The 26,414-nt window shown below is 39.2% G+C and overlaps 1 protein-coding gene across 1 annotated transcript in view; it reads left to right on the top strand.

Annotated features, from left to right (window-relative positions):
• Nucleotides 1-26,414, top strand: part of LOC150013068 (speedy protein E4-like) — a 143,047-nt gene that overhangs the window by 990 nt on the left and 115,643 nt on the right. The window lies entirely within an intron of this gene.

Here is a 26,414-nt window from a genome sequence, read left to right as displayed (position 1 = left end):
ATGTGCAGTGACTGATCACCAAAAGACAGTGAAGGAAGAGGTCTTAGTGAGTAGTCAGTGATCATGGTGAGCACCTATTATTTATGCAGTGATTTGTGGACCAAAGAGGTAGCAGTGAAATTTGTACTTTATCCAATGACTCACAATTTATACACTGCAGTAACTGAAATTGGAACCATGTTGATATGGGACTGGTATTATTTAACTAACCCATGGTAACTAAAATTTGTTCATATCACAATTAAATAACAATTCCCTGTGTGTGTACATGTAGAAGTTATATACTCTAAAGGAAAATGGATATCATACATAACATGTTTCACTTTCTTCTACCTAATATGTCTTGGTGCTCATTCCATAAGGTCACATACTGTGATATGGATGTACCCAATGCTTATTTAACCATACTTGTATTGATGAACATATAGATTGTTTTCATGTTTTGTGATGTCAACCAATGTTGTAATGAATACTCCTGCTCATGCAACTTTGAGTCTTTGTGTAAATATATCCACAGGAGGAGTTTCTACAGTGAAATTACTAGGTCAAAAGGAATGTGCACTATAATATTTTTAAGTATTGTAGTCCTCAAAAAGGTTACATCATGTTACAGCCTCATCTACAATAATGTGAAAATTTGTTTCAGCAACCAGGTATCATCTAACTTAGTCAGCTTTGCCTATCTGATAACATGCCTAGAACATTCTGCATGTGATTTCAAAGTGAGTTTTAGGAGCTTCCCTCTTTCTGCCAAACCATATTGTTGGGTTTTGTTTTTTCTTAAAGTATTTTGTGATGTGAATTGGTTAGAATCTGCCACAACGGGGGTAGGTGGGGGTGAACAAATGGTATTTTGAATGTCACAACTCTTTTTATTAGGGCTTTCCTCCGCACTGCAAAGCATTTAATATTTGAGTGTTTGTGATAACCACACATGCCCAAAGCCCTCTTAGGAGCAGACTGGCTAGCTTAGGTTAAATGTCAGTCTTCTAACTACGACTTAACAGTCACTCATGAGCTGTTCTGAACAAATTGATTGGACATAGCCAGATATCCTTTGGATGAGTCAGCCTGAACCTTAGACTGTGCGAGAGAATACTGAAGCAATTTTTTAAATTCCACAAATAGTTATTGTGGAAAGAAACTAGGCTTTAACCATCGAAGTCATTGCACTCAGATGGGAGACATACATGTGGGTTTTAATCTTAACACAGATCTAAATGCTGCCCAAATGAGGGGATTAAAATAAAGATATTATAGGGTTTGCTAGATCTGTAAGCCCTTTTGAACTAATTATTAAGAAGGATTATATAAGAATTTGGAAAAAAACTAAAAACTACAAAGAACTACTAAACTAAGAACTACAAAGCAGTGTAAAAACACATTGGCAAAAGATGCCAAATGAGGTGTTGGCGGGAGAAAAATCTTCATGGGTAGTGTTTGAGTTGGATCTTTAAGGATGAGTAATATTTCAAATGATGTTGATGAAGAGAAAGGCATTGCATGTAGGAGGAGCTGTGGGAGCCAGTGCAAGGGGTAGAAATGTTCAGGACTTCTTCTGAGAACAGGTTGGTTACCCTGTGTGGTGGAAGGTAGGGTATGAAGCATAGTCAAGACAAGACTATGGAGGGAGGAGGAGACCAAATGGCTGAAATCTTTTGGGAATATAACATAGGCCTTGTAATCTGACATTAAGGTATCAGACTACAATACAATAAATTACAAAATATCCTCATCGTTGTTGTGAGCGAGAATCTTTAAATCTCTTACAAAGAATCAGTCCATAATTTTTGAATATTAACTTCTTATAGGAGTATTTTTGGAAAATATCGTCTTCTGTTCAGTAGATTGTCTTTTTGTTTTGTTGATAGCTTCCTTTGTTGTGCAAAGGCTTTTTAGTTTGATATAGTCCCATCTGTATAATAGATGAATGGATAAAGAAGAATGTGTTACACCTATACCAGCGATTTTCAACCTTTTTCACCTCATGGCATACATAAAGTAATTACTGAAATTCTGTGACACACCAAAAACTATATTTTTTGCCAATCTGACAAAAAAGTAGGTATAATTTTGATTCATTCGCAATGGAAGGCTATTGTTGTATTGGCTGTTGTCACTTTTTATTTGACAATCTAAGGGAAAAGAGGTCAGTGCCCCTCACTAAATAGTCGTGTACTGCATGTTTTAAAAATTCTTGCAGCTCACCAGTTGAAAATCGCTGATACATACAATGGGATATTACTCGGACATAAAAAATAATAAAATCTGAAAATAATAATAATAATAATAATAAAATCTGAGACTTCCGGCCAAGATGGAGGCTTAGACGGACACGCTTGGTCTCCCTCTACAACTAGAGAGGAATACAACTACTTCAAAACAAAAGATAACTAGAAATTCCAGAAAATAAAACTACACAGAAGCCCAACGTACAAAGTTATAAACCAGCGGCGCCCTTTGGGCAGGTAAGAAGAGCGAAAGGGGGCGGAGCTGTTTGTGGTAGCACTAGGGACAGCGGCAGGGAGAGCAATCTCAGCTGCAGTTTAACCCCGGCAGCTTGCGACCCCAACGCTGGGAAAAGCAGCCACCATATCACCTCGAACGGTGAGGCCCAGAGGGCGGGAGGACGGATCCCGGTCTTCTAGCAGAATAACTGCAGGAATCCATCTTGGACCACCGCCCCCACACAAAGCGCCACAGCGCTGCGAAATACGTTGCAGATCACCACTGGTCGCTGGGCAGTGACGACAAAGCACGACAGTGCGGCGAGAAAGGTTGCGGATCGCCGCCGGTCGCTGGGTTGTGACGAGTACACAGGCACTGTCCCCTATAGCTGCCCAAGAAAACAAAACACATCTGTCAAAATGAGGCAGACAACTATAGAAATCCCGGTGGCGCAGCTCACCAGGCAACAGATAAAGAACCTGACAGATGAACAAATAAGAAACCTGTCAGAGGCTCAGTTAAGGGCCATTGTTATCAGGTGGCTTACAGAATTAACAAAAGATCTGGAAAAAGATGAGAAAGAATTGAAAAAACACTCATACTGAAAGAAACAAAACCTCATACAGACAGATGGTGAGGAAATAAAATCCAGAGTTCAAATCAACAAACCAGAACATAGAGAAGGAACAAACAGTCAACCAGTGCAGAGAGAGGAAATGGGAAGCAAGGAAAATGATGAGAGGATCCGAAACCTCTGGGACAGCTATAAGAGATTGAATATACGGATTATCGGATTGCCAGAGGGCGAAGAAGAACTAGAAATTGAAAAACTAAGTGAAAATATAATAAAGCAGAACTTCCCAAACTTGGGGAAGGAAATAGACTTACAGGTCCAGGAAGCACAGAGAGTTCCAAAACAACTGGACCCAGGGAGAACCACTCCAAGACACATAATAATCAAAATGTCAAAAGTTAAAGATAAAGAGAGAATCTTAAAAGCAGCAAGAGAGAAGAATCATGTACAAAGGGATCCCAATTAGACTATCAGCTGACTTCTCAAGGGAGACCCTGCAGGCAAGAAGGGACTGGCAAGAAATATTCAAAGTAATGAAAATCCAAAACCTACAACCACGAATACTTTATCCAGCGAAGCTGTCATTCAGAATAGAAGGACAGAGAAAGTGTTTCCAGGTCAAAATAAAACTGAAAGAGTTCATTAGATCCAAACCACTGTTATATGAGATGTTAAAAGGACTGGTTTAGAAAAAGGAGAATCAAAACTATGAACACTAAAATGAAAACTGTATCACAAGAAACAACAACAGAAGCTAGGGAATTGAAGCAAAGGCAAACTAAATAGGCAATGAGAGTGGGAAAAGAGCTATAGGTATGGGGAGCATACTGGGGGGAGGTCAGCATGGAAGGGGAAGGGGGAGAGGGAAGGAGATGGTATAGGAATTAAGAAACATCGTAGGAGGGAATGGAATAGACAGAGAGAGGTTGAGAAGAACTATATGTACAACCAATGGACATGGACTAAAAGGGGGGGACAAAGGGAGGCAGGGGGGGCCACCAGGTGGAGGGGAGCAGAGGGAAGGGAAATTGGAACAAATGTAACACTGTAATCAATAAAACATATTTAAAATAATAATAATAATAATAAAATCTTACTTTCTGCAACAACATGGATGGACCTAGAGGGTATTATGCTAAGTGAAATAGTCAAACAGAGAAAGACAAATACCACATGATTTCACTTATATGTGAAATCAAAAGAACAAGATAAACAAAACAGAAATAAACTCATAGATACACAGAACAAACTGAGGGTTGCCAGATGACGGGGATATTGGAGACTGGGTGAAAAAAGTAAAGGAATTGAGAAGTACAAATTAATCGTTACAAAACAGTCATAGAGAGGTAAAGTATAGCATAAGGAATATAATAAATAGTATTGTAACAACTGTGTATGGTGCCCAGTGGGACCTAGAATATTCAGAGGGATCACTTTATAAATTATATTATTGTGTAACCATAGTGCTGTATACCTGAAACTATTGAATAATATATATAATAATATTGAATGTCAACTGTAATTGAAAAATAAAAATTTTAAATGCATATAAAAGACCAAAAGGTAATATAGTAACATTTTTACAGTGGTTGAGTTTGAGTGGTATAGATGATTTTTTATTTTTTTCTAAAAATTACATACTGTGGTTATGTGCTTTTCATGTTAAAATAGCATATAATAAACAAAATAAATATTAAAAAAGAATTAGTCCATTGGTATTGCTTTCTGGACTCAAATATGGGAGACTTATGCTCACTTTTTTCCATAAAGTTTAATTTTTCTGATTATATCCAACAGAACTATTCCTCTGGTTTGAACAGCTGCTTATCTCTTCTGAACAAGGAAAGTGGACTGAGACCATGTATGGAGATCTGAACAAAAGTCATCAGAGTAATTGGTAAGGGTTCATAGCAGTGGTTCTGAACCATGGTTGTTCAATGCAATCACTCCTGGATTATGGCCTGACATGTGTGCTTAAGAAAAAGAATTACTCCCAGGAATTTTAATGGGCTACCAAATGGAAAACCACAGATTTAGAGAAATCACTGAACAGGAGGCCACTGACCCTCTATGGAGGGAAAGAAGCAATTAGAAAATCCTGAATCCACAAGTCCATTGAATGCCATGTTTGCAGAATAGGCTGGGAATTTTATAGAGTTCAGGAAGAGGAGAAATCATTTTCTTCTATCACTTATTCCATATTCCATTACATTGACTATCTTATCTGATAGCACATATTTCATAAACCCAAAGAGAGAAGAGATAATTAGATGATTATATAGACGGACAAGTATATCTGGCCCCAAATCATTACCTGTAGGGTGCTGTGATCCAGAAAAGGTATAATTAGTTACCACCTTGAATCATGTTAAGCAAGTCAGTTAGCTGGGGGGTAAGGTGAGTGGGGAACACAAGAACATGTTTACTATTTGATCTGCATGATAACATAGAAAGATGGATCCCTCTGTGCAATTACAATAAAGAAGACTCATGGATAACATCCAGTTTTCACAGCAACATTTACTTGCTGTTTATTTCCCCAATGTATTTATCTTTCCCCTATTCAAAAATAGATCCTTCATTTTTATAGCACTTTCATGAATATTTATTTATTCTTAAATGTCTTAGAAAACATTCCAAAATTATAAGTGTCTTTTACCAAGAGATGCATGTTGGCATCTACACTGCTGATATATTAGGGATCTTTTTTTAAGCATCGAATAATTAATTACTAGCACTAAGTTTCCATTTAAGTTCTGTCATGACTACAGACTTGTAAGGTATAATGAAAGAAATAATCCACTTAGCATTGATCTTTCCAGTTGATATTCATGAGAGCCTGAAATAATCTGTCAGATAATAGAGCCAGATTCTTAGTGAATCTGCTGTCCAACCAGCCTTGTCTTCCCAAGGAGCAGGAAAACAGGTCCCGCTCTTATGTACGATTCTGGTTCGCCAAGGGTAGGTGGTGATGGTGAGGCTGGTTCCAACTGAGAGATGCTGTTAAGGGAAATGACAATAGCCCACAAAAGCTCTGATCTTGCTGATGAGAAAGGGAGCCCAAGGCAGCTCAAGGAGAAAACTGGTCTGATAGTAGTCCCAAAGCATTGACCCATTATACCTGATAAATTACAGTGTGGGAGGTTGTCTCTTTCAACCAAGGAGACATTTCTTCATTCAAGTATGCATTCTGGGTCAGCTACAGGGCAGTCACTCAATGGGTTTAGGACTTCACCCAAGATATACATACAATCAGAGTAGGAAGGGACTACTCACATTCATTAGTGACTAGCTCACTGCCCTGCTTGTATAATAGATTCATTCATTCATTTAGCAAGCTTGTTCTGAGAACAGTGTCATACACAAAGAAGAATGCCCCTTCCCTCTTTTGTTCCTTTGTTCCTTCCTTCCTTCTACAAATATATGAGTACTTACTATGTCTTATTGCTAGAGCTAAAATGGTGAAACAAGCTTAAGCAACATATTCTAGTACTGGAATTCTTAACCTGGGATAAATAGACACCCCTCCCTGGAATCTGTGTCTGCCTGCCAGTCTAGTGGAAGAAGTCAGACCCAACCACACATAAGTAAATACACAACCAAGATTATTTCAGTTACAGATCACAGGCTGAAGAAAGTGAATCAAGGTAATGAGATGAAGAGTGAATGCCAGGAAGTGCTATAGGACATCTAATGGGTCAGGGATTGGGTCTCTCTGAGGAAGTGACATTCATGCTAAGACCTGGGGGAAGAACATAATAGACAGAAAGGTTAAAGGCCCTGAAATAGAAAAAAAGTAAACTCTTAGTTCCCTTTAATCCAAGAACTCAGATCATTTAATTATTGTGTTGTTTCCCTGCCATTCCCTACTTTTGTAGAAAGAAACAAATCACAGGTGTCAGGAGAGAAAGTTGGAGATGGTTTGAGAGGCAGATAGTCACAAGTGGCCCAAGGCGGCACAGGGGTGTGGATTGAAGCCCTGGTATATGCCATGTGCAGACCCTCCATGTGTGATGTATCCTGAAGGTCAGGAGGCACCTCCATACCTCTGGGCCACCCTAAGCCTTTCCTAGACTGGTGCATCACTGTTTGCCTTTCAGACAATAAGTTGCTATAATCAGAGGTCCCTCCTTGTTCCTGGAGAGGATCCACAAAACAGTTAATTGCCACCTGAAATTACAGAACCTAGTCCTGATTTTCAGGGGCCCGCAGTAGTGAAATAACCTCTCTATTGTAAGGATTAAAAAAATGTCAGCTATTTGCCTCTGAACTGCATCTCAGTCTTACTTTCCAAGACCTCTGGTGGGTAAAGGATTTCTGCTCAACCTGGCTTTTCCCAACCGCATCCAGGGAAAGTATTCATTCATTCTCATGCCTTTGACCTTTAGAAAAATTACTCTTTCCTAATGAAAAAAAAGACACCAAAGCTCCTATCTGACAGCAGCCTCTAAGACATCACTTACAGCTTATTAAAATCTACAAAAGTCTACCCAGTGGCTATTAAACAAGCAAGCTCATATAAAGAATTTACTTTTAAAAATCAACTATTTCTGGGGCATATCATAAGGTCACTGAACATTGAGCTCAACACCCTATAATAAATGTTGGCTAAGTTACTACACAAGTATCATAAAGGGCACATGGAACCATTTTTTACTGAAAGAACTAAGTGCTTCTATCAGACTATCTTTCCTGATACTGCTAAACCTTCAGTTGCCATATTCTTATTCACAGTATTCCTGACACATGCTTAAAATGTCAGAAGAAAATCAGTGAAGGTTTGACATCTTTTATAAGCATTGCTGGTCTCTTTCCTATATAGTGTGTATATACACTTAGTCCATTGCCAGACATGAGGTGGTGGCTGATGGTAAGACAATCGACCTAACCCATTGTAAATCATGCATAATTAAAGAAAAAATAAATTTTGTCTATTGCACTCCATTTAAAAGAAGATGAGAAAGTGGGTTCATAGATGTTAGGAATATTTTCCAAAATCAATAGTTTAGGCAAAATGACTTCCGGCAACAAGTCTAGTTATAAGAAAATCCCTATATCTTTGAATTTCTAGTGACTCATTAATGTAAAATGTTTTCCTTCTAAAGTGGTATTTAAAAAGAAGACTGGGGTAGAAGAAAGAACCTTGGACTTGAAATCAGTTGGAGTTTCCAGAACTAGCTCTGCCACTAATTGTGTGCCTCTGAGCAGATTTTATTCTGTATTATTTTGTCTCTCTGGACCTCTGTTTCCTTAGCTGTAAAATTGCTGGGTTAGAAAAGATATTTCTAAGACCTTCTTTCAGCTCTAAAACTCTGTGAATCTCTGTCTCTCTGATGAGAATAGGCCCATGTTCACTAAGCAATCAATTCCTAACAGGACATGATCCCAGCAAATATCTCGACTCTTCCAATATGTTCTACTAGAGGATGCATGACCACTGTGAGAATCATATGGGGTATTTAGGCAGTTGGTGGAATTTTCTTTCAATCTTTTTCATGCCATTTGACTTAGCTTCTCTAGAGTGATCTGAACCATTCCTGATGGAACATCTCCTAGGAGTGAAGTCCTTCCCCCTCCCACTCCCTGAGAAAAAGGAGGAGAAAGAGGGCAACAACACTTCCCATGTAAATGTCAGGTAGCCTCACCTTGTGAAAGCTTCCATTTTTTCCATTAAATGTTTTTTTGTTTGTTTGTTTGTTTTATGTTTGTTTGTTTGTTTGTTTGTTTGTTTGCCAGGGCACTGGCAGGGTAGCTCAGTTGGTTAAAACATTGTCTCAGTATGCCAAGGTTGTAGGTTTGGTCTTCAGTCAGGACACATACAAGAATCAATCAATGAATGAATAAATAAGTGGGAAAACAAATCAATGTTTCTCTTTCTCTTTTCCTCTCTCTCTAAAATCAATTTTAAAAAGTTTAATAGAAATAAAAAGGATTTTTGGAGCAAAGGGATTAAAGAGTGTGCCATAATTTTTTCCTCACATGAAGATTTACAATGCACACTAAACAGTCTGAGAAGTCCAAACGTAAAAATTCCTGCCTAGTTTTGTTTAACTCAAAGTTTCCCAAACTCATTTGCCTATAACCTCCTTTTTCACAATACCTGCTACATTCTCATGGAACCAGTGCTATGTGCACACACTTTGGAGTACAGATCAGGGCCCAAGGAGAAAGAGCTCAAGCAGTAGACATTTCCCCGGGACACCCACCTGTAATGGGCTGAATGGTGGCCTCCAAGAGCTGTTTCCACCCGAACCTCAGAAAGTGACCCTATTTGGAATAAGAGTCTTTGCAGAAGAATTAAATTTAGGACCTCAAGATTAAATCATCCTGGATTAGGATGGGCCCTAAGTCCAATGATGAGTGTCCTTACAAGAGGTAGAAGAGGACACAGAGCAATGCAGGGGAGAAGACCATGTAAGACAGAGGCTGTGACTGGAGCTATGCCAACACAGACAAGGAAGTTTGGGGCCAGCAGAAGCTGGAAGAGGCAAGGAAGGATTCTCCCCTACAGCCTCAGAGAGAGTATGACCCTGTAGACACCATAATTTCAGACTTTAGCCTCTAGAATAAAGAAAAATTTCTGTTGTTTTAACCCACCCAGGTGTTGGTAATTTGTTATGGCATTCCTTGGTAACTAATGCATCACTCTTACATTCCTTTGTCACCACCTGAGTCATTTGGCACAAATTAATGCCACTGATGATCATTTTCTTCATCTTCAAAGTAAGAAAAGAATATCTACTCTGAATGTCTATGGGATATTTTTGAGTCTTGAAAGGAAAAATGAACACAAAGTTGCCATTTAACTGAAGAGTTTATGGATATGAACCTGATACCCTTCATCTGGGCCCAGCTACTAGAACTGGGCAATCAAGGAGAGACAACATGGAATCAGAGAATATATGTTACAAATGTTCATGGGTTCATTCACCAAATAAATGTTTCAGGCATTGTCATAAGCATTAGGGATACAGAAGTAAACAAAACATATCAAACACCTGCCCTTGTGGAACTCATACAGTCATTGAGGAAGTTAAATAACAAACACATACGTAACCCATTTAATAAGTCAAAGATTGATGGAAGGTGTCTTGTGTTCTGATGCAGCCTATTTCTCACTTCCAGTGACCCCTGATTTAGCACTCCTGATGCTTCAGCCACAAAGATGGCATGGGCTAATGTGCTTGACAACACTTTCTGAAAATACTGAAAATAAATAATTTAGTGGAACTAGAGACATTCATCTTTAATTACACAATAAGCAGCTATCAAAAGCCAGGGTGACCCAGTAATTGCACTCCTAAGAATATGTACATACTCAAGAAATATGACAACATAGATCCATGCAGAAATGAGTATTTCAAACAAGTACTCATACACAAATGATGATAGCAGCATTATTCACAATAGTGAAAAGGGGGAAATAACCCAAGTATCCACTCATAGGTAAATGGATAAACAAATGTTTCACCATACAATGGAATATTATTCAGGGATGAAAAAGAATTGATGTATTGATACATTCTGCAATGTGCATAAACCTTGAAAACATTATGCTAAGAGAAAAAGTCAAACACAGAAGGCCATGTATTGCATTATTCAATTTATACGAAATGTCCAGAATAAATAAATCCATAAGGACAGCAAGCAGATGGTAGTGCCAAGGTCTGGGTGAGAGGCAAATGGGGAGTGACTACTTAATGGGTACAAAAAGTGCTTTTGGGATGAAGAAAATGTTTTGGCCTATCTGGGCCTTTCGTGCTGCTGCTGGTCTGGAGGTTATTATTCAGAGACTAAAAGAAATTACCTGAAATCTCACAACAAATAAGTACTGCAAGTGGCATTTGAATCTACTTCTCTCTGATGTGAGAGCTGAGCTAGTGTTTTATTAGAGTGGGATAACTGTTAAACACCTCATACCAGAAGCTTAAGATAACAGAAATGTATTTCTTGTTCATGTAATAGTCTAACGCGGATATACGCTGGGCAGCTTTTCCTGGAATGATTCTAGACCCTGGACTCCTTCCACATGTGGCTTTACTATCTACTAGGTCTCAAGGTCACTTTCTTATTGTTTTTTATTTTTCTTTTGTATTCTTTTCATTGAATTTATCAGGGTGAGTCTGGTTAACAAAATTATGCAGGTGTCAGGTGAACAATTCTACAACACATCATCTCTACCCCAAGTCAAATCTCCATCTATCAGCATGCCTGTGTTTTAACCACATCCTCCAGAGGGGATGCATCTCCTCTGCGCACATTACACTAGAAAATGTTGGTCATATGGGTCCACCTTGCTGCTGGAGGTTGAAAAATCTGGCTACTGACTGGACAGGCTGAAAAATCTGGCTACTGGCTGGACAACCACTTCCCAAGAAAAAATGATACATTTTGACTGGGAATCATAGATGTGGTGGACAGTTGGCAATCTCAGCCATGACAATACTGATACATGAATGAATGAGTGAAAGAGAGAAAGAGAGGAAGGAAGGAAGGAATAAATAAATAAATAAGTCTTGCTTCTTACATACCTGCAAACAAAAATAAAGGATGTATATGTATATAAATGTGCTCACTTGGCAGGAGGAGAACTAACTAAATCACCTAAATAAATAAAGGAGAAATCAGACTTGCTAAGCTCTCTATAGAGCTATCAAAACAGCATCAAGGGATGTCTGGTCGAGATGGGGGCATAGTTAACACAGCTCCCCTCCTTGCACAACCACATCAAACTTACAACCAAAATATAGAACAACCATCACTCAGAGCCATAAGAAGTTGGGTTGAATGAAAGTCTGACAACTACGGAATTAAAGAAAGCCACCCACCCAGACAAAAAGGTTGGGAAGGAAATGCAGAATGGGCTGGTCTCACATACACATGTGGTGGGTAAAAATTGGGAGGGATATCTCAGGAGTGAGGGGTCCCAGTCCAACACCAGGTGCCCTAGCCAAGGGTTCCAGTGCCAGGAAGATAAGTCTTCATAACTTCTGGCTGCAAAAACCAGCAGGGATAGAGTAGTAGAAAAAACTTCTGGAGTCCCAAGCACATCCTCTTAATGCACCTGCACACAGATTTACTCAGACTCGCCTTATCTGAGCCTCAGCACTGGGATAGCAACTTGAAAGGCATCAGTGCCATAAGGGGAGGAACTGAAGTGTCTGACATCAAGGCAAGTGCTGAGGGACAACTTTCTCCCAAACAGAAAGGTAAGTAGAGGCCATTGTTCCTTTTCTGAACCCTCCCCCCACAGAGCCACAGAGCCAGCAGGTGAGTGCAGTATCTGAGGCTCCAACGACCTGGCTAATACTGTTCGCCCCACCCTGGTGATTCCCTGAAGCTCCACCTCACCCAACTTATGGGCCCACTCAAGCTGAGAACAGTGGCTTTCGGTATGAATGGTTGATCTTTAATCATGCTTCACAACTTCCTAAATTCTCTCATACAAGCAACAGCTGGCCTCAGTGAATCCCATCCCTCATACCTCTTGCTAAGTGGCCCAGGCCCAGCACTACCAGCAGACAACCTAGGTTCACAGAGTGGCCTCACGTGGGAACCTCTAAGCCCAGGAACAGTAGTAGCCATCTTCAGTTGTTCTGTAGCTAATGCAGGGTGGCCCAAGAGAGAACACAAGTGGGGACTGATGTTGGTCTGCACCACCCAGGAAACCCCAGGGCCTGCATTCCCAGTGAACAGCTACAGACCACACTGGAGCACCATCACCCTGCCACTGCACAGCTGATCCTCTACGGACCGTGGAGGTTGGCGGTCAGAGGTCACAGCAAATCCTTTCAGCTGGCTGGTCTAGGTGTATCTCTCCTATTGACCTGCCAACAGCAATCAAGATTCAACTACAAGGGGAAGGTGTACTCAGCCACTATAGAGAACACACTTCCAGTACCCAGCTCGGGAGATAGAGGAGACTGTGCCACTGGACCCCACAGGATGCTTACTACATTAGGCCACGCTACCAAAACATGGAGTCATAACAGCTCTACCTAATACATAGAAACAAACAGAGGGAAGGAGGCTGCCAAAATGAGGAGACAAAGAAACATGGCATAAATGAAAGAACAGATTAAAAACTCCAGAAAAAGAGATAAACAAAAGGAAGATATGCAATCTATCAGAGTTCAAAGCATTGGTTATAAGGATGCTCAAGGAACTTAGTAAAAACTTCAACAGCATAAAAAAGAGCCAGTCAAAAACAAAGGATACACTAAGTGAAATAAATAACAGTTTACATAGAATCAAGAGTAGATTGGATGAAGCCAAGAATCAAATCAAAGACTTGGAACTTAAGGATGCAAAAAACAACCAATCAGAACAACAAGAAGAAAAAAGCATCTAAAAAAACAAGAATAGTGTAAGGAGCAACTTAAAGCATTCCAACACTTGCAACATAGGAGTGCCAGAAGGAGGAGAGAAAGAGCAAGAAATTGGGAATTTAATTGAAAAAAATAATGAAAGAAAACTTCCCTAACTTGGTGAAGGAAATAGACAAGCAAGTCAAGGAAGCACAGGGTCCCAAACAAGATGGATGCAAAGAAGCCCATTCCAGGACACATCATAATTAAAACGCAAAGGTTAAACATAAAGAGTGGACCAATCCAAGATGGTGGAGGAGTAAATGGAAGCTACACTAACCGCATCCCAGGACCAATCTGGAATTACAACTTAATTGGGGAGAAATCATCTTAAATAACCAACTACACTAGCTGGAGAGAAGTCTTATAACCACATAGAGACAGAAAAGGCCACTTCATCACAACGTGACTAAGAGGAAGTGCAGAGTCATGAAAGGGCTGGCTAGGTTCCTACGGGTGGCAGCTGAAAGGACTGAGAAACAGCTCAGCAGCTGGGGGTTTCTCCTGAGAAGGGCAGGGCCTCAACCCCCAGCTGAGATCCCCAGCCTACAGCAACAGAGCAGAAAGTAAAACAGCATCCAGCTGTGAAAAGTGAAAAGCCACAGGGTGTTATGCTGGTCTGAAAGAAATAGCTGGAGACAAAGAGCTCTTAAATGGATCACGTACAAAAACATTTTGGAACCCACTTATCCTGGGCTCCAGCAGAGGGAGGGCAGAGAGAACAAGAGATGCAAGGGGAGAATTTGGGGGCTGGCTTTGAGGGGAGAACTGGGGCAGCAGCCGACATGATCCCAGTGCTGACTCATTCCCCATACTGCAGGGAGACCATTCCCCTCCAAGTGGCTTTAGCCTGAGAGGAAGCAAAAGCCCCACCCACAAGAATTAATCTGCCCTGCCCTTGGTACTTAAGCCTGATGGCTGATCATAGATTGAATAGATTAACAAATAAAGGAGACAGACAAAGGCAGTAGATCTCTGGTAGTCTCCAACAAGCTGCCTAGGTCCAGACTGGCACATGATGTGAGGCCACCAGGGGCAGATCCAGGAAGTGCAGATCATTCTAAGAAGCACCAACAAACAAAAAAATTCACAAAAATGGGGAGACAGAAACAACCCCCCCCCACTGAAAGGAAAAGAGGAATCCCCAGAAAGAGTGCTAAATAAAATAGAGGAAAGCAACCTATCAGATATGGAATTCAAAACATGGATTATGGAAAAGCTTCATGAGCTCAACAGAAACTACAAGGAACTCCAGAAAAATTACAAGGAACTCACTGAGAATTACACCAGCATGAAAAAGGACACAGAAGCTAGCAATAAGAGCCAGAAGGAAATAAACAATACAATTTCTGAATTGAAGAACACAGTAGGAGAAATTAAAAGCAGGCTAGAGGAAGCAGAAAATCGGATCAGTGAGCTGGAAGACAATGTAGAAAAAAATTCCCAGACAGTGCAAAAAAATGAAAAAAGACTGAAAAAGAATGAAGAGGTTTTAAGAGAGCTCCAGGACAATATGAAACATAATAATACCAGTATCATAGGAATTCCAGATTGAAATGAAGAGGAGGAAGAGATAGAAAACCTCTTTGAAAAAGTAATGACAGAAAACTTCCCTATCTTGATGAGAGAAAAAATCATGCAAGTCCAGGAAGCACAGAAGGTCCCAATGAAGATGAACCCCAACAGAAACAGGCCCACTTCAAGACACATCATAACTAGAATGGCAACATTGAAAGACAAAGAGAGAATCCTAAAAGCAGCAGGAGAGAAACAGCTAAAAACATACAAGGGAGCTCCAAGGGAAATTTAATCAGATTTCTCAACAGAAGCAATACAAGCCAGAAGGGAATGGCAAAAAATATTCTAAGCAATGAAAAACAGAGGTCTACAACCAAGAATACTCTATCCAGCAAGGCTCTCATTCAAAATGGAAGGTGAAATGAGGAATTTCCCAGACAAAAGAAGGCTAAAAGAATACACCTTCACCAAACCAGCATTGCAAGAGATGCTAAAGGATCTGCTTTAAGAAAGTGAAGAAAGAGAGAGAAACAGAGACGAACACAGGTACAAAGGGGAAACTGATCATGAATAAGTACCTATCAATAGTAACCTTAAATGTGAATGGATTAAGTGCACCAATCAAAAGACATAGGGTAGCTGAGTGGATTAGAAAGCATGACCCACATATATGCTGTCTACAATAGACACACCTTAGAACAAAAGATTTACACAGACTGAAAGTGAAGGGATGGAAAAAATATTTCAAGCAAATGGACATGAAAAAAAAGTTGGGGTAGCAATACTCATATCAGACAAAACAGATTTCACAGAAAAGGCCATAAAAAGAAACAAAGAAGGACATTTCATAATACTGAAGGGAAAAATCCATCAAGAAGATTTAACCCTTGTAAACATATATGCACTGAACATAGGAGCATCCAAATATGTAAGGAAATTTTTGAAAGACTTCAGGAAGGATATAGACAGCAACACACTCACAGTAGATGAACTTAATACCCCATCTTCAACCTTGGACAAATCTTCAAAGCAAAAAAACACCAAGGATATTGAGGCATTGAACAACACTCTAGATCAAATGGACTTAGTTGACATATATAGAACTTTTCACCCCAAAGAAGCAAAATACACATTTTTTTTCAAGTACACATGGAACAGTTTCAAAGATAGACCACATGATAGGACAGAAAACAAGCCTCAACAAATTCACGACAATTGAAATTCTATCAAGTATCTTCTCAGATCACAATGGCTTGAAACTGGAATCAACCCCAAAGAAAAACCTCAAAAACATTCAAACGCATAAAGAATGAATAACATGCTATTAAATAATGAATTGGTTGACAATGACATCAAGGAAGAAATCAAGAAGTTTCTGGAAACAAATGATAATGAACACACAACAGCCCAAAACCTATGGGATACAGCAAAAGCAGTCCTGAGAAGAAATTTCATCACAATACAAGCCTACCTAAAAAGGATAGAAGAATCTCTAATAAAATATCTTACTCTAGAGCTACAAGAACTAGAGGAAGAACAACAAACAAAGCCCAGAGTGAGTAGAAGGAAGGAAATCATCAAGATCAGAGCAGAATTAAATGACATAAAGACTAAAGGAACAATTCAAAATATTGATAAAACCAAGAGCTGGTTCTGTGAAAAGATAAACAAAATCGACAAGCCTTTAACTAGGCTCATCAAGAAAAAAAGAGAAAGGACCCGAATAAATAAAATCAGAAATGAAAAAGGAGAAATCACAACCGATACCACAGAAATACAAAGGATTGTAAGAAATTATTATGAACAAAAGTATCACAAGACATTTGACAACCTAGGTGAAATGGACAAATTTCTATAACATATAATCTTCCAAAACTGAATCAAGAAGAAGCAGAAAGACTGAACAGACCAATAACAACTAGTGAAATTGAAGCAGTAATCAAAAAACTCCCAGCACACAAAAGCCCAGGACCGGATGGCTTCACAGTCGAATTTTACAAAACATATAGAAAAGAAATAACTCCTATCCTTCTTAGACTACTCAAAAAAATCCAAGAAGAGGAAAGACTCCCAAATGCTTTCTATGAAGCCAGTATTACTCTAATTCCAAACCCAGGTCGAGACACAACAAAGAAAGAAAACTACAGGCCAATATCGCTGATGAACATAGATGCTAAAATCCTCAACAAAATATTGGCAAACTGGTCCGGCAACACATTAGAAAGATCATACACCACAATCAAGTGGGCTTTATCCCAAGGATAAAAAGATGGCTTAATATTTGCAAATCAGCAAACATGAAACACCACATAAACAAAATGAAAGACAAAAACCACATGATCATATCAACAGATGCTGAAAAAGCATTTGATAAAGTACAACACCCATGTATGGCGAAAACACTCAGGAAAATGGGAATAGAGGGTGCATACCTCAACATGATAAAGACCATATACGAGAAACCTGAAGCCAACATCATACTCAATGGGCAAAAACTGAAAGCATTCGCCCTAAGATCAGGAACAAGACAAGGTTGTTCACTCTCCCCACTCCTATTTCACATAGTCTTGGAAGTTCTAGCCAGAGCAATCAGACAGGAAAGAAATAAAAGGCAACCAAATTGGAAAAGAGAAAGTAAAACTCATTATTTGCAGACAACATGATAATGTACATAGAAAACCCTATAGACTCCGCAAAAAAAAAAAAAAAAAGAAAAAAATACTCGACTTAATAAACGAATTTGGCAAAATAGCAAGGTACAAAGTCAATATTCAGAAATCGAAGGCATTTGTGTACACCAACAATAAAATATCAAAGACAGAAACTAGAAAAAAATCCCATTTACAAAAGCAACAAGAAAAATAAAGTACCTAGGAATAAACTTAACCAAGGAGGTAAAAGACCTGTCCTCAGAAAACTACATAACCCTGAAGAAAGAAATTAAGGAAGATACAAATAAACAGAAGCATATATCATGTTCGTGGATTGGAAGAATCAACATAATTAAAATGTCCATACTACCCAAAGCAATTTATAGATTAAGTGCAATCCCTATTAAAATACCAATGACATATTTCACAGGCCTAGAACAAATACTTCAAAAATTTATATGGAACCAAAAAAAAAAAAAAAAAAAAAAAAAAAAAAACACAAAGAAAGAAACCCTGAATAGCTACAGCAATCTTGAGGAAGAAGAACACAGTAGGAGGAATCACAATACCTGATACCAAACTATACTACAAGGCCAAGGTAATCAAAGCAGTCTGGCACTGGCATAAGAGCAAACATATAGATCAAATGGAACAGAATAGAGAGCCCAGAAATAAACTCAGGTCTATATTGTCAACTAATATTTGACAAAGGGGGAAGGAACATAAAATGGAGTGAAAAGAGCCTCTTCAACAAATGGTGTTGGGAGAACTGGACAGGGACATGCAAAAAAAAAATGAACCTAGACCACCAACTTACACCATACAACAGAATAAACTCAAGATGGATCAAAGACTTAAATGTAAGCCATGACAGCATAAAAGTCCTAGAGGAACACAGGCAGGAAATTTTCAGATATCACACATAGCAATATTTTCACTGATATATCTCTTAAGGCAATGGAAATAAAGGAAAGAAAAAACAAATGGGACTACATCAAACAAAAGAGTTTCTGCTGAGCATAAGAAAACATCACCAAGATAAAAAGGGAACCAAACATATGCGAAAATATATTTGCCAATTATACCTCAGACAAGGGATTGATCTCCAAAATATATAAAAAACTTATATGACTCAACAGCAAGAAGACAGACAATCCAATTGAAAAATGGGCAGAGGAGCTGAGCAAACACTTCTCCAAAGAGGATATGCAGAGTATCCACAGACATATGAAAGAATACTCAACATCACTAGCCATTTGAGAGATGCAAATCAAAACCACAATAGATATCACCTCACACTGGTCAGAATGGCCATCATCAACAAATAAACAAACAACAGGTGCTGGTGAGATTGGGGAGAAAAAGGAACCCTAGTGCAGTGTTAGTGGGAATGCAGACTGGTGCAGCCACAGTGGAAAACAGTATGGAATTTCCTCAAAAAACGAAAAATGGAACTGCCTTTTGGACCAACAATTCTATTACTAGGATTATACCTGAAGAATCCTGAAATACCAATTCAAAAGAACCTATGCACCCCTATGTTCATAGCAGCGCTATTTACAATAGCCGAGTGCTGTAAACAACCTAAGTGCCCATCTGTAGATGAGTGGATCAAAAAACTGTGGTACATCTACACAATGGAATACTATGTAGCAGAAAGAAAGAAGGAACTCCTCCCATTTGCAACAACCTGGATGGAGGGAATTATGTTTAGCGAAATAAGCCAGGCAATGGAATACAAATGCCATATCATAAAACCTAATACAGGAATCTAATGAACAGCACAAACAACGAGAAAAACTGAACCAGAGGCATGTAAACAAGGAGCAGGCTAACAGTGACAAGGGGGAAGGGGGGATGGAGAGATGGAGGGTAAGAAGTGGAAGGGTCCAGTCAAAGAACATGTATAAATGACCCATGGACATGGACAACCATGTGGGGATTGACTGTGGGAGAAAGGGAGGGTAGGGTTAGGGGGAGCAATGAAGGAAAAATGGGACAACATTAATAGAAAAACAAACAAACAATAATTTATAGTGGAAAAAAAATGAAAGCAAAATAAGTAAGCAAATGAGCCAGCAAAACCTTCACCCCACAAAAAAAAAAAAAAAAAAAAAAAAAAAAAACTTCACATGTAGGAAAGTGAAGAAAAGAAAATGCAAAGTATGGAAATGCAATTTTAGTGAATATTAGAAGGACAAGGATTTTCCTTCACACTGTATATTTTTCTCCCTACCTGAACCCTCCAGAATGTGGCACTCTGATGAAGTAACTAATGACATGAGGTTCTTTGCATAAAACTAATAAGACCAGTTGTTAATAGAGGGTTTGTTAACCAAGACTTTGACTGGAATATCATGCCTAAAGAAGGCATGCCTGGGCTCTGATTGTTACCAAAAAGCCCTGAGGAACTGGGATTGACTTTTGCAGCTAGTAAAATCCCACAAGAAAATAGGCCTGGTACCTTAATTGGTTGTGTGGTTCACAGCAATCTTTCCAGGGAAGGAACAAAGTTTGCTTTTCTGAAAGATGGCTGTAAGGAACCGTAAGGCACAATGCAAAAGTTGAAGGACTTGGAAAAGACAGGTGTTTACAGGCAAGGCTGAGTGGCAGGTATGTGGCTCAGCTTCTATGCCCTGAAGGGCAGACTGAAGGTCACCCTAAAGGTCCCTTGCATAAGTTCCAGCAAAGAAGACTTAAAAATCATATGTGATCGTTTGTGCTCTTATTGTGTTTATGCAAATGAACAGGATAAGTTAAAACTGGACTTAATGCAGTAGTTTAATGACAAGGGGGGCAATCTTAAGGAGAAATTCACCCTGGCTGCTGTGGCTCAGTGGATTTAGCGTCAGCCTGCAAATCAAGTGTCGCTGGTTCAATTTCCAGTCAAGGCACATGACTAGGTTGCACGTCAGGTCCCCAGTTGGGGCCGCGAGTAAGAGGCAACCACACAGTGATGTTTCTCTCCCTCTCTTTCTCCTTTGCCCTCTCTCTAAAAATAAATAAATAAATAAATAAATAAACAAACAAACAAATAAATTATTTTTAAAAAAGATATTCGCAATTCAAGGAAAATCACAATGCTCAGTGGTAGACTGTAAACTAGTGTAGCTAACTGTTTTTAAAGTTTATTTTCATTTAAAGTTTGTTTTCATTTGAAAGTTAAACTAGGTCTGTGACATCACCAAAGATCCTTAATTTACAGGCAAGAAGAATATCAAAGCCTTGCAACTGGATGTCTTCGCAATAAGACAGTCTTGCAGATTTAGAGACTGGTTTGTGGATTATGTTGCATAAATTAACACGTGTGTTCTGTTTTCATAGGGCAGAAACCTATTATCTCATTACCTGAGAGATTGTATGTATGTACAGGCCTTACTTAATCCTGTCTGCATCACTGCCACCTCAGACTCACTGGTTTGGCTAAACTAAGTGGTTGGGTTAGTGAAATATAGGGTGGTCTGTGGGCTTCACTTTAGAACTTGGTTCTCTTTTCTATTCTAATGGCTCGCACAGAAAGGTCCAGAGGTCTGAGAGGAGGGAAACCTAAAATATTTCCCTCAGTCCAAACAAGTATAGTTGGCAAAAGGGCTTTGGACAGGTGTGACATGCCTTGCACAGCTTCCTCCAAGGAAGCTTTTCTTTCCTAATGTGAGACATTGAAAAATTAATCCCCGCCTTTTGTCATCTAGTGGTTATGGTTTTAATGCTGCCTTTTAACCCTGATGCCAAATATGTTGCCCCATTATACAACAGGGATGCCAGCCTGTTAAACCAAGCATGCCATTGCCCAGGGAGAGCCAACTGACATGGAGTCTGCAAGATCCTTCCCCATGAGGGAAGGCAATCCTCCCCTCCACACCACCTCTCTTATTAGGAATTTCTGGACCCAAGGGAGGTAGGACAACAACCATGTCCAGCTTGAAGCAGCTTAAGGAGCACGAGACTTTTGCCTATTGCCCATTATAAGATTATAAAGGGTCTTAAGTCTGAGAGGGAGGAATTGTTACAGAGCAGGGGTCTTCCCCAAAAACAAATTAATTAATTTTAAAAAAGATAAAGAGTGATTCTTAAAAGCAGCAAGACAAAAGAAGAGAGTTACCTACAGGGGTGTTCTTATTAGGGTGTCAGCCAACTTCTCAAAAGAAATTTTGCATGCTAGAAAGGATTGGCAAGAAATATTCAAAGTCATGATAAGCAAGGAACTGCAGCCAATATTGCTGAACACAGCAAAGCTCTCATTTAGAATTGAAGGGCAGTTAACAAGTTTCCCAGACAAGAAGACACTAAAAGAGTTTATGATCACCAAACCATTATTATAGGAAATGATCCAGGGAATTATTTAAGAAAAAGAAGAAGATCGAAACTATGAACAACAAAATGACAAAAAAAAAAAAATGTATCTATTAACAATTGAATCTAAAAAACTAAGTAAACAAGAAGAATAGAAACAGAATCAAAATATGGAGGGCATTTTGAGGATTTCCAGATGGGAATGGTGTTTAGTGGAATGGGTGAAGAGGTGTGGGGATTAAGAAGTACAAATAAGTAGTTACAGAATAGCCATGGGGATGTAATGTACAGTATAGCAAATGGAGTAGCCAAAGAACTTATATGCATGGCCCATGGACATGAACAATGGTGTGGGATTGCCTGAGGGAGTGGGAGGTGTTGGATGGAGTGGGCAAAGGGGGACAACTGGAATAGCATAATTAATAAAATATAATTTATAATATAAAAACAGCATCAACACATTCCATCTTTACTGAGAATACAGTATACAGACATATCCAGTTGTGTGAATGTGTGCGTGTGTAATAAGATCCCCATTGTTTTTCTGAACACTTTCGTGCATATTGATGACTATATTTCAATCATCTTCAACACCACCTGTAGCCAATTTGTTCTGGACAATGGAATGTAAACAGAACTGCAATATGAAACTTCTGATGAAGTGTCTCTACAGGAAAGGGCTTCCTTTCCTCCCCTCTTCTTCCTTCCTCCAGGCTGGAGAGATTGAAGAGCACCTTGGATAATGAATAGATTTGGTGTGAGAACAAGCTAGAGACAGAGCCTTGGGCCAGGTCTTTAGAAAAATCCTGATATTAATTCTCTGTCCTAATCTCAGGATTTTTATTCCACCATGAAGGATATGAAAAGAATTCCTATCTTCTCCAATTATAATTCAATCCTGTTCAACTATACAGATATTTATTTAGCAGCTGTTGGTAAGGGGTGGGGATCAGAGATGTCCTTCTTGGGTTCTTGTAAACCAGCTGCTCTATTGGCACTGGAATTCCAAGCTCAGGACCTATATATATATACACATTTTAATATTCTGTGAGCTTGAACTTCAATGCCAGATGGCAAAAGGACTACAAGGTTTTCTTCTCTTGTGACAAGAAGTATATTCTTATGTCAAATGACAGAAGAGTATGCCATAATTCATTACAAAATAATTCTAATAATATGTAGAAAAAATTTACCAAACTACTTCTGACCACTCAGCCCACTAAGCCAACTCTAACATACCCCTTGCCACACAGAAAGATTGGATGCAGTGTAAAAAATATTTCCAATAACCATATTTGATAAGAAGAAGAAAAAAAACGATCCTCAGATGCCAAGAATGGCATGAAATCAAGTCAGAGGAATAATTATAAGCTGATACCAGGAGGACGCCACAGACATTTCAGATGGAGTTATGGTTTCTGATACCCACAGAAGAGAAACAAAAATATGTGATTTTTTTTTTTTTTGGAGGGGTGGTGGGAAGAACGGCACAGAACTCCCTGCATAAACATACCATCTACCTGGGGTTTTGAGAGAGGTAAAAAATGGTTACCTATGAAAATAAAAACTCGGAGCCTATACCACATACAGTGTAGGGTCTTAATTTATAATACTTTCATGATATGATATGAAACCTTTAGCTGTTAATTTAATATAATCTAGGGTCATTTAATCCCTACACACCACTTCCCTAGGAAATCAGCTAAAGCCAAGGCAAGATATTTCTGTAGACACTCGCAAAGGCACCACCTCTTGGTTGTTGAAAAGGGACTTGAACTCAGTGTGGAATTGATGGGGGACTCAAATGTTGGAAAATTTTAGTTTCAGGTAATAGCTAATAAGCTTAGTAATCAATGTACATAAAAAGCTATTGTTTCAGGAACTGGAGGCATGACCCACCTTGCCTCCAGGAGACCATAAGCAGTTCCACCTCCGTGCCTCGGGAGGACTGCAAGCAATCAGGATGGTATCTGAGCCACTGTACTCCAGGACAACCACCACCCAGGACACAAAGACCACCACCCAGGAACCAGATGAAAGAATGCTGCAGCTTTTATCTGATTACCCTTTTCCCCGAATTCCAAACCCCTTACCTACACTTTTCTTCTCCTTATAAAAAGAGTCCATTTATAATGGAATTTAAGATGGTCTGTTAGTGTACAAACCCGCTGTCTTCTCAGATCACCAACCATATGAATAAAGCGCCCATAAAGGTTTTATGCTTATTGGGTCTGGTAGATGACAGGCAGCAAAAGCATTGACTTTTCTGGTTTCAGTCCCAATGACAATTTTACATTTATGTGTGTGATTATTTGATTTATGTCTGCCTCTCCCATTAGAACTGTAATTTTCATGAGGTTAAGGATTGAGTTTTTACTCAGTGACCAATGAATTCCCAGCCCAATGCCAGGCACAGAGTAGATACTAACATGTTTTTGAGTAAATGAGACATTAATAGCTATATAATGGTCAGGTGAAGAGACTGGAGGCAGGGTGACCAAGGTGGCGACTGACATAATCGTCCTGCAGGGAAAAAGTAAGGATCTGAACTAAGACCTGTTTTTCATTCATTACAATGGCTAATCTTTTGTATTAGGCCATTTTAGGATCATTTCATGAACAAGGAAACTAGAGATATCCAATGACTTGCCCAGAGTCACAAAATGGTAGATCTAAGATCTATCCAGGTTATCTGATTCCGAATCCAGTCCTCTATATATAAAAAACTAATAATAATAAGAGAGATAAGCAGAAAAGATAGCAAGAAACCCTGGAGTCAGAGCCAGAATTTCAGTGCCAACAGAAGCCAGGCAGATAATGTAAAGACTAAGGCAGGCCAGAGCTAAGATAAGAAGGAATGTTGGGAACCACATCCATTTGGAAAGGTGCATGCCACCTAATTTTAGCTCTAAATTATTGTTGGTACATGGGAATGTGAGCTCAGTATTTTTAATCTATCCTAATTTTTAAGAGAAGGTGAAACCTGGAATTTTGTATAAAATTATTCTAATTTTAAAACATTGTGCACATCAAACAGAACATGTCTGCAGGAGGCATGTGGGCTATTGATACCACTTTGCAATCCCCAGTCTAAAAGAAAGTGAGGGCAGCAGGGAAGTGTACTGTTGTCAGGACTGACCTGTGCTTGTACCTTGCGCAGAAAGTATTTGGGTAGGGCCCTCATAAAGACTCTCGGCAATAGGTATCCAACATGCACTTAGATGGGACCATGAAACTCAGCAGTTAGAATCAGTTAAGTTATAACTGGCTTTATTATTTTTAAGATCTCTATGTTTGTTAAAGTGAAGAGGCAATAACTGTAGGAGAATGAACTTCATTCTGTGATCGCTGAGGGAGGCAATAAGCAAGGAACCCAAACAACTACTGTCAGAGAAGGTGTAGGTTACTGACTTGGCTGTTATGCCTACGAAAATACCATCCTAAGATAAGCTGATACTGGCCCTTAACTTAATTCAAATTTCCATTGGGACATTGTAGTCACTTTCAACATGCCAGGAATCATAGGAAAGTACATCTTTAGATCTTTGTGGGTTCCTTCCCTTAGTGTTTTTTATTGAAGGAATAAAAGGATGCCACAAACTGTTCTTCCAGAGAGACGCTGTCATCAAATAAATGTCTGCTTCACTTTCAGTTCCTCTAGCTCTGGAAGTGCCTGGAATATAAAAGAGCTGCACAGATTTTCCCAAATTGACTTCCCCCACCTGAACAGCGACTAAGTACATGCCTCTGATATTGTTGGGGCATTTTTTCTATGGTGTTTATTTACTCAATTGAATCACTAGCACCTCAGTCACCATGGCCTTCACAAAAGTTATTTTGTGGAGCATATTTCTTTTATACTCATCTGTAAGTTTTAAAAGGCATCAGAAGCCAATAGGAGAACTTAACAACAACCTTCACATATTCCTGGGTTATGGAAAGGGGAGTAATTTGATTGCTATCTTATTTAGTTATCACGTTTACACTGTTCTTGTATTAGTGAGGCTAGGCTAACTCCTGCAACAAATAACCCAGTAGTTTGATGTATTAACAGAATTAAAATTTGTTTCTTGCATCCATCCATCACAGTTCAATGCAGGTTGGTGAGGTGGGGAAACGTTGAGTTCTGCTCCAGGGAATTAATCAGAGACTCAGGATCCTTCCATCATGTGGTTTCACCATCATCTTACTCCAGGGGTTGGCACACTTTCTCTGTAAAGGGTCATATTAACATTTTAGGTTTTGTGGGTCATATGGTCTCTGTCACAAGTATTCGACTCTGCCACTGTAGCATGAAAGCAACTGTGGACAACATGTAAATGACTGAGCATGACTATGTTTCAATAAAACTTTATTTACAGAAACAGACTGTGGGTTACAGTTTGCCAAACCCTGCTCTAGGACCTTGTCCCTCTCTGCATTTGCACAGTGAATAGAGAAAGAGCAAGCACCATGGAAGATGCACATGTAAGATTAATGCCTATTCCCATAAAAATGTCATGAGCATTATACTAACCAATGTGTGAAGTGCTTAGTGCAAAGGTCAGTATATAGGAGTTGTTC

The sequence above is a fragment of the Furipterus horrens genome, unplaced genomic scaffold, assembly GCF_987537825.1.
Source record: "Furipterus horrens unplaced genomic scaffold, mFurHor1.1.pri manual_scaffold_4, whole genome shotgun sequence".
Classification (NCBI taxonomy): domain Eukaryota; kingdom Metazoa; phylum Chordata; class Mammalia; order Chiroptera; family Furipteridae; genus Furipterus; species Furipterus horrens.
This window is presented reverse-complemented; position numbering and strand designations above follow the sequence as displayed.